The sequence below is a fragment of the Staurois parvus genome, unplaced genomic scaffold (genome assembly GCF_062004578.1).
Source record: "Staurois parvus isolate SC_StPar_1 unplaced genomic scaffold, SC_StPar_1.0 ptg000096l, whole genome shotgun sequence".
In the NCBI taxonomy this organism is placed as follows: domain Eukaryota; kingdom Metazoa; phylum Chordata; class Amphibia; order Anura; family Ranidae; genus Staurois; species Staurois parvus.
Window position 1 is genome coordinate 8707750 of NW_028317892.1, and position 13271 is coordinate 8721020.

Here is a 13271-nt window from a genome sequence, read left to right on the forward strand (position 1 = left end):
CCCAGTGGTGATTAAATACCACCAAAAGAAAGCTCTAGTTGTGTGAAGAAAGTGATAAAATTTTAGTTTGGGTACAATGTTGTATGACCGCGCAATTGCCATTCAAAGTGTGAGAGCGCTGAAACCTGAAAACTGGCCTTGGCAGGAAGGTGTAAAATTGCCCGGTATTGAATTGGTTAAATGTCGAATAAATGTTTTTACTGTACGGAGAGCAGTATAAGCCCCTGTTCTTCTTCATGAATGAAATAATGCTTCTTATGTGAGTGGAGGAACAGTGAGAGTCATCTGCGGTGGAGTGAATCTTTTTACAGCCTGTGAAGGGAGCACAAGCGCACGTGACACTTGACTAGCTATCAAGGTCTATACAGTATATTGTTCATGGGAGGTGTATGCATGAGTAGCACTGGTGATCAGTTATAGAAGATATTGGTGCACAGAGACATTGGGACACGTGGATAATTTGTTGGTTCATATGGGTAGAATTTACTACTTTGAACTTTATGTTTTAGACTTTATTGTCATTTTATAGTGAAGGTTTGTGGGTTGCACAGCATCTTTTGGAGCATTATTTACTGAGGAGTGGAGTGAAACCACTTTAGGGTGCACGCAGCAACCTTATGTTTAATTGTTGATTCATATGCAATCTTATGTTTATATGTTTGATGGTTTTTGTGGTGTAAGGGGTAATCCTGTATTGGCTGCGCTGATTAATAATTAGGTTTGGTTTATACTTTACATTTTGGCAGCTAATTTGTACACCTTTTTTCATGTTTTGGCATGGGGGGGATACAATTTCTATGTTTTTTTTTTGTTTTTTTTATTGCATCATTCTGCTCTCTCTTCCTTTATTTAACTCCTATGGAAAATAAGTTGAGTTTGTGCAACAATATAAATTATGTATCCCAAAAAATATTAAAATAATATTTTGAGCTGAATTATGACTTCTCACTGTTTCCCAAATGTAATCCTATTTAAAAGGATAAAATTCTGTGCACAAACATTTTACAATTTTCAACCTTCAAAAGTCTCTAAAAATAAATTACTTTGTAACTTTATTGTTATGGCTGTATAAGGAATACTCTCTCCTCATTGCTTACTTCTGACTTAAATATGACTTCTCACAATTAATTTAATATTTTTTGCCTGATAAATGCCCATTTCCTTCCTCCAAAATTGCCTCCTATCAAAATGATGTGATTGTGTGTCTCAAATTTGTACAATGGTTACACAGTGTCTATGAAAAAGTAAAGTTTAAAGCAATATTTCTGGATGAAATCTCCAGACTCTGCATACAAAACAGCCTTGCATCATAAAGAATGTGATTTTATTCCGGAAATAATAATAATAATTATTATTATTTTTTTTAATAAAATGCTTTTGGAAACAACATAGCATCATTTAATATTCATGGTTTAATATGCCAGCTCTCAGCCACCCATGTCTTCAATTGTAAAGGATAAGATTCTGTGAAGAAAATCTGTACACATTACAAGTGTTTCTATTTTTTATTCAAAATTAATTCTCTTTAAAATGGATGGAATTCTTTCTAGTGAATCCAAATGGTTTTCATATAGAATCCACTGTATATAGAAAATTCATTTGTTATTCATGTTTCTTTCTCAAAGAAGATTGTTCTGTGCCTCCCAATATGCTTTCTATTAACAAGGGTAAGACTCTGTTCCGCAAATATGTGCACTTTTGAAAATCTGTGTATGAAAAAATGCAGTTTCAGGTAATATTTCTGGTGGAAATAGGCCTAATCACTGGCCCAAAATTATTCTGCTATCAATAAAGATGTGATACTCTGTAGCAAAATAGTAGATTGTTTACTGTGTCTACACAATGATTTTATCTAATTTCATATTTATTTATTTATTTATTTATTTAGGAAATCTGCCTGCTCTATCCCTTAGAAATAGCAGTCTATCCAAAAAGACTTGAAATCATTTACAGGCTTCTGCTTTAACTTTCAAATATATTTTTTTTCAGATGCAATTTCCCTGCTGTTTTCCTCAACACTATTAGGCCTCATGTACACTTTTGGCGTTTTTTTGCCAAAGCCACTGAACTCAACTCAATGAAAGCCTATGTGTCCATGAGTTCAGGATAGGAACGTTCTGTCCAAAAAAACTAAATGCAACAAAAATGCATGTAAATGAGGCTAAACGCTAGTGTTTAGTGCTTGGGTGTTTATTCATGTCACTGTAAAATATTCTGGCCAATCAAATGAATAAACATCCAAGTGCTAAATGCTGGTAAACGCGGTACTGTGTTTACATGCATTTTTGCTGCATTTACCATTTTTCTGCTGCCAGGAGACCTTAACGACTAGGTGAGTGCATGTGTACACGAGGCCTTAGCCTGTCCAAAACAGGACAGCATTTGAGCTGCAATTCTTTATATTGTTTCTTTCTTCTGTCTGGGAAGAAAATTCCCCATTTTTTTTTTTTTTTTGAAAGAGGCAATCTGCTTGTTTATTTGTAATATATAGCACCCAATCCAAACAGGCTTAAAAGTTGTGGTGCTAATTTGTTAAAATGTACCTAATTGATTCATTAAAAAACACTACTTTATCTCTCTCTCAGAGAAAATCGTAAATCAAGTTTGTGAAAAGGGAAGCAACGTTTTTGATGGCAGATGCAATGGGCTTACTCAGTCACTCAAAAATTGTGGCCTCTTCCAAAGAAATCTTGAAAAGTGTGTTACAATTCTGTTCAATGTTTATATTTTCATTTGTACACAAACATTTTTTTTTGTAGATGCATAATGCATGCTCAATCATTCACAGCATAACCAATAACTACTCCATAACTGTGGTGCAAATCTCTAAGCTTTTCCCATCTTCAGTCTCTGAAACAAGACAAATTTTCTACTTCCAGTTCCAATGTGCCTGCTCCCTTAGAAATTGTGGCCTATCCAATAAATTTTCTTCTACAATATATTTATTGAGGTTTTCCAAAAAAGCATACAGTACAAGATCTCAGTACAAAAAAATATAAAACAAATCCATATAATACAATACAATATGGGCCAATGGGTCATAAATAATGAGAGCAGCACAACACAGAACAGTTTCTGATATGATAACGTCTGAATAGGCCTCACAGCCAAGCTTCAAGCAGACAGCTGTGTAGAGGCGCATTTGAGCTTGCGGTGTTTGAATCTCATGATTAGTTGGGGCCACCGATGACCCTGCAGAGGAAGCAGTATTTGCTCTCTGAACAAACTGGGAGATTAAAGCCCATAGATGATCAAAACAATAAATGAAAAAAAGAAAACAAACATAAGACCAAAGAAAGTGAGGAGAAAGAAAAAGAAAGAGGAGAAGTGGAAGAGAAGAGAGGGAGGGGAAGGGAGGGAGCCCACCACATAGTCACAAGGGGGGTCTTGTCAGCATCCTCAGGTAGAAAGAAAAAAATGGTCCAGGTGCAAATCAGCATTTTGTGTGAGCTATGGTCCCCACACTTTCAGAAATTGGGCATGCTTGTCATTCAGAATGGACGTGAAAACCCACCCATCTCCACTGGTGTCTGGACAAAGTTATGGGTTTATGTAATAAAGCTTCCCGTGATTTATGCACCAGGGGCACAGCCAAGATGGTACTAATCATGGTATAAACCTAAGACCAGGAACAGATTGCTTTTGGGCAAGTCCACCAAATGTGAAGTAAAGTACCCCATACCCTACAACCTCAAAAAACCATTGGGGGTGCATTAGGAACAAACTGGAACAATCAATCAATTTCCCAATGGGAAAGCAATTTAAATGCATTCTCTTGAGCTAAGATATTTTGGGAACACTTGGAGGAGACCAAGCAAATGTTGTTTTAGGTTGCCTGATCCAGGGTCTTGACCAGGTCAGCTTCCCATTTTGCCATATACGAAGGATTCCCAGAACTGAAGGTATTCAAAAAGGAGGCATAAAGATCAGAAATCAGCCCCTTTAAGTGTGGGTCTTTCCGGCACCAATTCTTCAAAGAGGTCAGTTGCTTTGGGGGCCAGGTTGGCTCTTAAGGAGACCTCTAATGTGATGTGAGATATGAAGGTGACGGGAAGCCTCAGAGGCCAGTAGATCTCAGTGTTCCCAGAGGTAGCTGAAGGATTTGATGTCATCCAAAGTTAAAAGTTCATAAGCATATTTAATGCCTCTCTCTTGTCACCAGCGGAAGGCATGGGCTGGGTAAAATTGGGATGTGTTGAGAATACCTCACAAAGGAAGATGGGAAGAAATGAGATTACAGGAATACTTTAGTTCAGAATAGAGATGTGGCAGTAGATGCACCCACGCCAGTGACATGATAAATGGGCAGAGGCAGGAGGCACTACTGTAGTGCAAACCATTCCATAGAATGTATATTCAACAAAGTACAACAAAACAGCCAGGGTCAAAAGGGAGAGGGGCAGGGAGAGGAGAGGAGGAAAGAATGAGTGAAAAAATGGAGGTGGGGGAGGGGCCAGGAAGGAGAGGGAAAAGTTACAGGGAGGAGGGTAGAGAGGGAAGGGGGAATGGCCAGGTTGAAATAATAACTAAGAAGCATATAGGCGAGCAAGGGCGTGTAAGCCTGGCAGGCCTTGGGTGCAAATACAGCATAAAAAGTCTACACACCCTTGGTAAAAAGGCAGGTTTCTTTGATGTATCAAAATTAACAAAGATAAATAATTTCAGAACTTTTTCCATCTTTAATGTAACCTAGAAACTGTGCAACTCAGTTGAACAACAAACTGAAATCTTTTAGGGAAGTAAAAATAAAAAACGAAAATAATATGGTTGCATAAGTGTGCACACCCTTAAACTAATACTTGTTGAAGCACCTTTTGATTTTGTTACAGCACTCAGTCTTTTTGGGTATGAGTCTATTAGTATGGCACATCTTGACTTATATTTGCCCACTCTTCCTTGCAAAAACACTCCAAATCTGTCAGATTGTGAGGGCATCTCCTGTGCAGTTCACCCCACAGATTTTCAATCGGATTCAGGTCTGGGCTCTGGCTGGGCCATTCCAAAACTTTAACCTTCTTCTGGTAAAGCCATTCCTTTGTTGATTTGGATGTATGCTTTGGGTCGTTGTTGTGCTGAAAGATGAACTTCTTCATGTTCAGCTTTCTAGCAGAAGCCTGAAGGTTTTGTGCCAATATTGACTGGTATTTGGAACTGTTCATAAATCCCTCTACCTTGACTAGAGCCCCAGATCCAGCTAAAGGAAAAAATCCCCAAAGTATTATGCTGCCCCCACCATGCTTCACTGTGGCTATGGTGTTCTTTTGGTGATGTGCAGTATTGTTCTTGCACCAAACATATCTCTTGGAATTATGGCCAAAAAGTTCAACCTTGGTTTCATCAGACCATAACACATTTTCCCACATGCTTTTGGGAGATTTCAGATGTGTTTTTGCAAAATGTAGCTGGTCTTGGATGTTTTTCTTCGTAAGAAAAGGCTCCCATCTTGCCACTCTATCCCATAGCCCAGACATATGAAGAATACGGGAGATTGTTATAGACGAGGATGGACACCGCTCAAATGGAACCCCAGTAGTCTGAAAGGAACAAGATGTAGTAGGATGTTGTTAGGATCCGCCAGGTGGTGCCTCTGGCTGCCCACTTGACAGACCTACCCAAAGCGTGAAGTCTAAGTCCCGGTCTGTGCTTTCACCAGGGCCCCTGATGGTGGGGATGGACTTGAAACAGACCAGAACCAGGTCACGACCTCTGAGCAGGCCCACCAGTGGCAGAGGGAACCTCCGGGGATGTATAGGTACCGGGAGAGCCAGATGTGAGGAGGCCGGCAGGACCTAGCAGGGTGGATCACGAGCAGTGGTCCCGTGGGGTAGGCGAGGTACAGAATCGGCAGGCAGAGAATCGTCAGGTCACACGCAGGGTCAGCAGGATAAGTCAGTCCGTAGATAGGTCAAACAAGCCGGGAGTCAGGAGGGGAGAAGGCAGAGTAGTCAGGACAATCCGGGTCAAACACAGGAGAAGGCAGAGTAGTCAGGGTCAATCAGGGTCAATAACTCAGGTACAGGAACTCAGGAACACAGATAGACCTTGCGGCGATTAGTGACAGTGCAGGGCATCTTTAAATATTGCGACCTGCACTGTCATTGGCCATCCAGGACGCGCCCCTGGGCTGTCATTGGCCGCCCGAGGCGTGCCCACGGCTCCTACTGCGCATGCGCGGCGTCCTGTCATCTGCGGCTCGCCGGGACCTGGTGCTTGTGTCCCGGTGTGAGCCATCGCCAGTGCGCGTGCGCCGGCCGACAGGACGCCGCGATCCCTGACAGATGTAGAACGATGGCCTCAGCCATCACTCTGGCCACACCCTCTGACACATTTCTCCCCCAACCATAGGGGGCTTGGTCACAGAGGCTCAGTGACCAAGCCGCCTGTGGACCCGGTGAAACACATAAGAAGACATGGCCAGAGTAACACATAAGAAGACATGGCCAGAGTGACGACTGAGGCCATCCTACTACATCTTGTTCTTCTCTGACTTCTGGGGTTCGGTTTGAGCAGCTTCCATCCTCATCTATATATCTAAGTGCCTGCAGTTACTTGGGACGCTGCTCCCATCTTTTCTTCTCTGCCATTGGGGTGACCGTCATTTCTTGTCAGTCTTGAGAGGCGCCAGAAGCTTATTTATGATTTCCATACGGGATATTGATATCACATGTAGCACACAGATATTCCTGCAGCTCCTTTAATGTTGATGTAGGCCTCGTGGCAGCCTTCCAGAACAGTTTTTTTCTCATCTTTTCATCAATTTTGGAGGGATGTCCAGTTCTTGGTAATGTCACTGTTGCGCCATATTTTCTCCACTTGCCGATGAATGTCTTCACTGTGTTCCATGGTATATCTAATGCCTTAGAAATTATTTTGTACCCTTCTCCTGACTGATACCTTTTAACAATGAGATCCCTCTGATGCTTTGGTAGCTCTCTGTGAACCATGGCTTTTGCTGCAGGATGACTAAGAAAGTGTCAGGAAAGACCTAGTAGAACAGCTGAACTTTATTTGTTGTTAATCACAGGCAAGTGTGTACTGACTCCTATTTAACATGAATGTGATTATTTAATTCTGAATACAGCTACATCCCCAGTTATGAGGGTGTGCACACCTATGCAACCACATTAATTTAGTTTTTTATGTTTACTCCCCCCCTAAAAGATTTCAGTTTGTTTTTCAATTGAGTTTCAGTTTGTGGGTCACATTAAAGGTGGAAAAAGTTTTGAAATTATTTATCTTTGTATCATTCTTTTACATCACAGAAACCTGACATTTTAACAGGCATGTGTAGACTTTTTATATCCACTGTACATAGTCTATGGAAGTAAAGGCATCAGTCCTTGCCCCAAAAAAAAGAGGGGGAGCGTGGCAGAACGTGAGGCGATATATAGCAAGGCACACCAGTAATACACACAATGAACCATCCAGGTAATGGCCCCAAGAAGGCACAAATCCATTGTTATCTAAATAGGGTGCATGCGAATGCAGAGAATGATGAAAACAATAGTGATATTCACAGGAGAGACACCCACGGAGAGGGTAGAGGATAACTAAATGTGAGCCAACATATACCCATCTGAAAACCCAGAAGGGAAGCGTACATGTCGGTTTAAGCAAGTGGGCACTAGGAAAGGGAGGGTGGGACCACCTGCTGAGGACAAATTGACAGGGGGTGTTCAGGGAGGTTACCCCTCCTGGCATCAAACACCTGTATGCATTCAAAAAAGAAAGGTGAAAGAGAAATGATATATCGTATAGAACAAAAAACAAACTAAAAAAATAATACAAAGAAGCCCTTCAGAGAGTCAGTGCAAGTGGGCAGTCAGTTCAAGTTAGAGGCCATAAGAAGTTCGGAAGCAGGAAAAAAAGGAAAAAACGGGGGGGGGGGGGGGGGGCATCTGTTGAGGGATAGAGGGGCAGCAGAAGGGGGGGGAGGAGAGAGAAGAAGCGAAGGAGAGGGAAAGGAGGAGAAGTGGCTAAAAGAAAAAATAGCAAACAACAGGCGACAGCCCCAAACAGCTCCTCACCATGCAAGTGAAACGTAAAAACAGGAAATATCTACAAGGGGTATAAACCACCTTAAAAATACTGGTGATACAGCATAACATAGGTATATGTATATAGCATAAGTCTGAGGTTTATGATACTAGAGTTCAGTAAATAAGTTATTTCCCAGGGCCTTGTTCTGCTGAAATGCAGATGGTGGTGTCGGTTGTGGAGGTGTCGGCAGCAGCACTGTTGGTCAGGGGCTGTGAGAATCTCCTGGGGTGTCAGGTGGCACAGGAGTGCAAAATCCTGAAAGTGGGAATGAAAGTCTTCAGGCGTGCAAGATAACACCTCCTTGCCCTGGTAGGCAAACAAAAGATAAAACGGAAATCCCCACATGTAGCGGGTAAACATGGATCGTAGGTAGGGCTTTGATGCCCATCGTTTCTGAGGGTTGTTTGGGATAGATCAGAGTAAAGGCTGTAGACATGCCCATGGAAGTGCAGAGAGGTGGGGTTTCTTGCAGTTTGGCGTAATCTCTCCTTTGTATAGAAGAAGTGAAGTTTAGCAATCATGTGGTGAATGCAAATCTAGCTTGGGGCCAAGGGACCTATGGACCTTGTCCTTCTCAAAATGATCTGGAGGGATATCCAGTGCTAATTCTTGAAAAAGGGCCGTGACGGTGCCAACCAGGTTTCCTATGAATATCGGCAGGCCCTGTATATGGAGGTTGCACCTGTGGGCTCTGTTCTCCATAACCTCCAGTTGATCCTTCACAATAGCCATGTACTGCCGCTGCGCACATCTGCCCCCCCCCCCCCCAATAATGTTTTCAGAGGTGTGGTGCAATTTGGTTCCTGTTTTTTTTACATTTTCAATTAAAGACAAAAATACACATTTTTTTTAATTTATAGATGCAATATGCCCACTCATTCAAGCAGAAATTTCAGCCTGTCTACACAGACTTAATATATATGGTGAAAATCTGTATCCTTTTTCCTTGTGGTCTATCCAATAAAGGCTTTGAAGGTGGGCTTCAAAATTGTGCATTTTTTTTTATTTGAAATGAACAGACTTGATCTTTCCAGATGCAACGTGCCTGCTCAATCCTGAAGAACTTGCCTCCTGTTCAAAAAAGTATGTGGTGGTAAACTGTAAAATTGTTCCCTCCTCAGTTTAACAAACAAAACACAAGTTTTTTTTCCATATGCAATATGCCCACTCAGACACTCAGAGATTGAAACCTGCACAGGCTTTATATCTGTGGTGCAAATCTGTAACATTTTTCCATCTTCAGTTTCCTAAAAAATTTATTAATATTTTCTTTACAGAATAAATGTAATTTGCTATCTCCTTCAGAAATTGTGGCATATTTAATAAAGTCTTAAAAGGTGTTCTGCATCTGTGCTATTTGTTTTTTTTTTTAATTTTGAACAAGTAGACACAACTTTTTTATTTATAGATGCATTATGCCAATCTCTAATAAGATGCAGCCAGTCAAAAAAAGCCTAATAGCTGTTTTGGAAAAGTGTAAGATTTGTCTTCAGTCTCCTAATCAAAACACTACCTTTTATTTTCAGATGCAATATGCCTGCTAAGTTGGTCAGAAATTGTCCCAACTGGCCTAATATCTGTGGTGCTAAACTGTAATATTTTTACCTTGTTGATCTCTGAATCAATACATTTATTTTTAGTTTCCTAATGTAATATGCTCCCTCAATTGCTATGAAATTGAATCCTCTCCAAACAGGCTTAATATCAGTGGTGCAAATCTGTAACATGTTTCCATCTTTAGCCTCCCAAAAAATACATACTTTTTTTTATTTTTAATGTGTTTGCTCTCCTCAGAATTTGTGGCTATTCCAAGAATTATTTAAAGGTGTGGTGCAAATCTGTACAATATTTCAGTCTCAATCCTAGGAAACAAGCAACTTTTTTTTGAGGAATTAAATCTTCCTGCTCTCTCCCTCTGAAATAGCAGACTATCAGAAAAGCTTCAAAAATCTGCTGTAATTATGTACTAGTTTTCAGTCTTCAAAAACACACTTTTTTGTATATCCTTTCTCTCTCTGACATTGCATTTTAGCTAACAGGGAATACAGATTTCCCAATAAATCAGCTTTGTTTTTTTTTTTGCTTTGAATCTGGAAAATTTTACTGTAATAAGGTTACATATAACACTTGACAAATTTCTCTGTCTTCCATTGTGGCCCAGGAAAAACAGTTAAATGGTGTGCATTGTGTCCGTGAAATATTTCTGAATCTTGACTGTGACTTTAAAACTGATTTTCTTTTCAGAACATCATATGCCTCATTTCTTCCTCTAACATAGTAGCCAAGTACAAATGCCTGAATAATTCAAAGTGAATCTATACAATATGTACACACAGTGGCTAAACGGTTAGCACTTCCGCCTGGCAGTACTAGGGCCGTTGGTTTGAATCCCAGCCACGGCACCTCCTGCCTGGAGTTAGGATGTTCTCCCTGTGCCTGCGTTGGTTTCCTCCAGGTACTCCAGTTTCCTCCCACACTCCAAAGACATGCTGGTAGGTGCATTAGCTCCTGTCTAAATTGGCCCTAGTATGTGTTTGTATGAATGTGAGTTAGGGACCTTAGATTTGTACACCCCTTGAGGGTTAGGGACTGATGTGAATGTACTATATATATATGTAAAAAGTGCTGTGTAAACTGACAGCGCTATACAAGTACCTGAAATAAATAAATATGTATGGCTGCTGTCTTTGAAATATCATACTCTGTTATTTCTAGGCACTTGCCTCATCTCTGGAATGCAAGCTTGTGGTTTTAAAGTGTTTTGGTGCACTCTGGATTGACATTTTGTAAACTTTGTACTTTGTATGGTCTATCACTGCTACACCAAACAATCGATGTCTTTGAAAAAAAACTACCTAATACTTCAAAGACATGCTGTTAGGTTAATTAGTTCCTGTCTGAATTGGTCCTAGAATGTGTATGTATGAATGTGGGTTAGGGATCTTAGATTGTACACTCCTTCTTGGTTAGGGACTGATGTAAATGTTTAATATATATGTAAAGCGCTTTGTAAATTGACAACGCCAGGGCCGTCTTTAATGAGAGGCAAAAGAGAAGCTGCCCTGGGCCCAGTCATTGTTGTGGGGCCCAAAGCAGCTGCCCCATACTTGCCAACTGTACTGGTTTACATTTCCTTGTCCCTGGAAGTCTTTGTCCCAGGCTGTGTCAGTGTGAAGTGCTGTCACTTATGCTGCCCAGCACTGTCTTATTGCCATGTACAAATGACTCACCTGTGTAAACCATGTCAGCATTCACATATAAATAATGCTTGCATTCAAATGTGAAAGCTAGCTGGAATGTGGCATTCATATGTAAATAGTGGCAGCATTCATATGTATATTATGCCCAACCTCAGGTTCCAACCACCAACACCTCTGCTAGTGGTCAGTGTAAATTCCCCCTTATATTGGTGGCCAGTGCAGAAATTTAATGGTTGTTGGTGTAAAATTCCCCATGACACTGGATGTCAGTGTAAACTATTCATTACACTGGTGGCTAGTGCAAATTCCCCAATACATTTGGTGGCCAGTGTAAATTTCCATTTCCATTTGTGGTAAGTGTAGAATTGCCCTTACACTGGTGATGACCTTACATTGTTCATTAGTTTTAATCCCCCCTAACGTGGTGGTGGGGGGGGGGCAGTGGTCTATGTAGAAATGTCACCTCCCATTCCCATCCAGCACTGCTACTGATCCCATAGACCCCAAGCACTGCCATTGATCCCATCCTCCCAAGCACTGCCACTAATCCCATTCCCTCATCAGCACTGTCACTCATCCCATCTCCCCAGCACTGCCATTTATCCCATCCTTCCCACCACTGCCACTGATCCCATCCCCCCAGCCCTGCCACTCATCCCATCAACCCTCCCCCCAGCACTGCCACTGATCATAGCCTCCTCCACAGCACTGCCATTGATCCCAGGAGTCCTTGGAGATTTCTGTCTATTGGTGGTTCCTCTAACATCCTCAGTCTATGATGTGCAGGCAGTGAGGAGATGATGTGCAGTAACCTTTAGCAACCAATCAGTGAGATGTAATTAAGTGCTGTGACCTTTTGCAACCAATCAGTGAGTGTTAATGATATGCAGTAACCACTAGCAACAAGTGAACGGTAATAATGTGCAGTAACCTCTAGCAACCAACCAATGACCAATAATGATGTGCATCTAACCTCTAGCTACCAATCAGTCAGTGGTAAGGATGTGCAGAAACCTTAAGCAACCAGTGAGCAGTAATGATGTGCAGTAACCTCTAGCAACCAATCACAAAGCAGAAATCATGTGCTGTAACCTCGAGCAACTAATCAGTAAACCATAATGTTTGCTGTAACCTCTGGCAACCAGTAAGTGAGCGGTAAAGATATGTTGTAACCTCTGGCAATCAATTGCAATTGCTGGCTGATCTGCTGCTGTAAACTGATTTTGAGTTTGGCTGCTATTTATTGTATGTCTCAGAGCAGGTAGAGAGTGAAATTGCATGGGGAGGGCCCAAGAAAATATTTGCCAAGGGTTCAATCAATATTAAAGACAGCCCTGGACAGTACTATATACAGTTGTGACCAAAATTATTCAACCCCCAATGCTGTAAAGGGGTTTAGGGACTATAGTGTACATTTGGAATTGTATTCAGAATCAAATCCTACAAGGACGTTGTAACTACCCAAATGCAACTAAAATGACATCAATTGTTTATGTAATACAGTAGTAAATGGTTCTTATGTGGTTTCTTCATTGCCACAATTATTCAACCCCTTAAAGACTACCACTCTGAAGAACAGAGGTTCATACAGGTGCTTTCCATCAGGTATTGAAAACACCTGTGGATGTCACCGAGCAGCAATCAAGCATAATAAGCACCAATTAGGCAGCTTTAAAATGACTGTGATACTCAGCTCCTTCTAGACATTTACTGGTGTGGTTACAAACATGGTGAAGGCAAGAGAATGGTCCAGGAAGACAAGAGAAGAGGTGATTTCTCTTCACAGGAAGGGCAATGGCTATAAGAAGATTGCAAAGATGTTAAACATACCAAGAGACACCTTAGGAAGCATCATTCGCAAATTCAAGGCAAAGGGCACTGTTGAAACGCTACCTGGTCGTGGCAGAAAGAAGATGCTGACTTCGACTGCTGTGCGCTACCTGAAGCGTAGAGTGGAGAGAAGTCCCCGTGTGACTGCTGAGGAACTGAGAAAAGATTTGTCAGATGTGGGTACAGAAGTTTCAGCCCAGA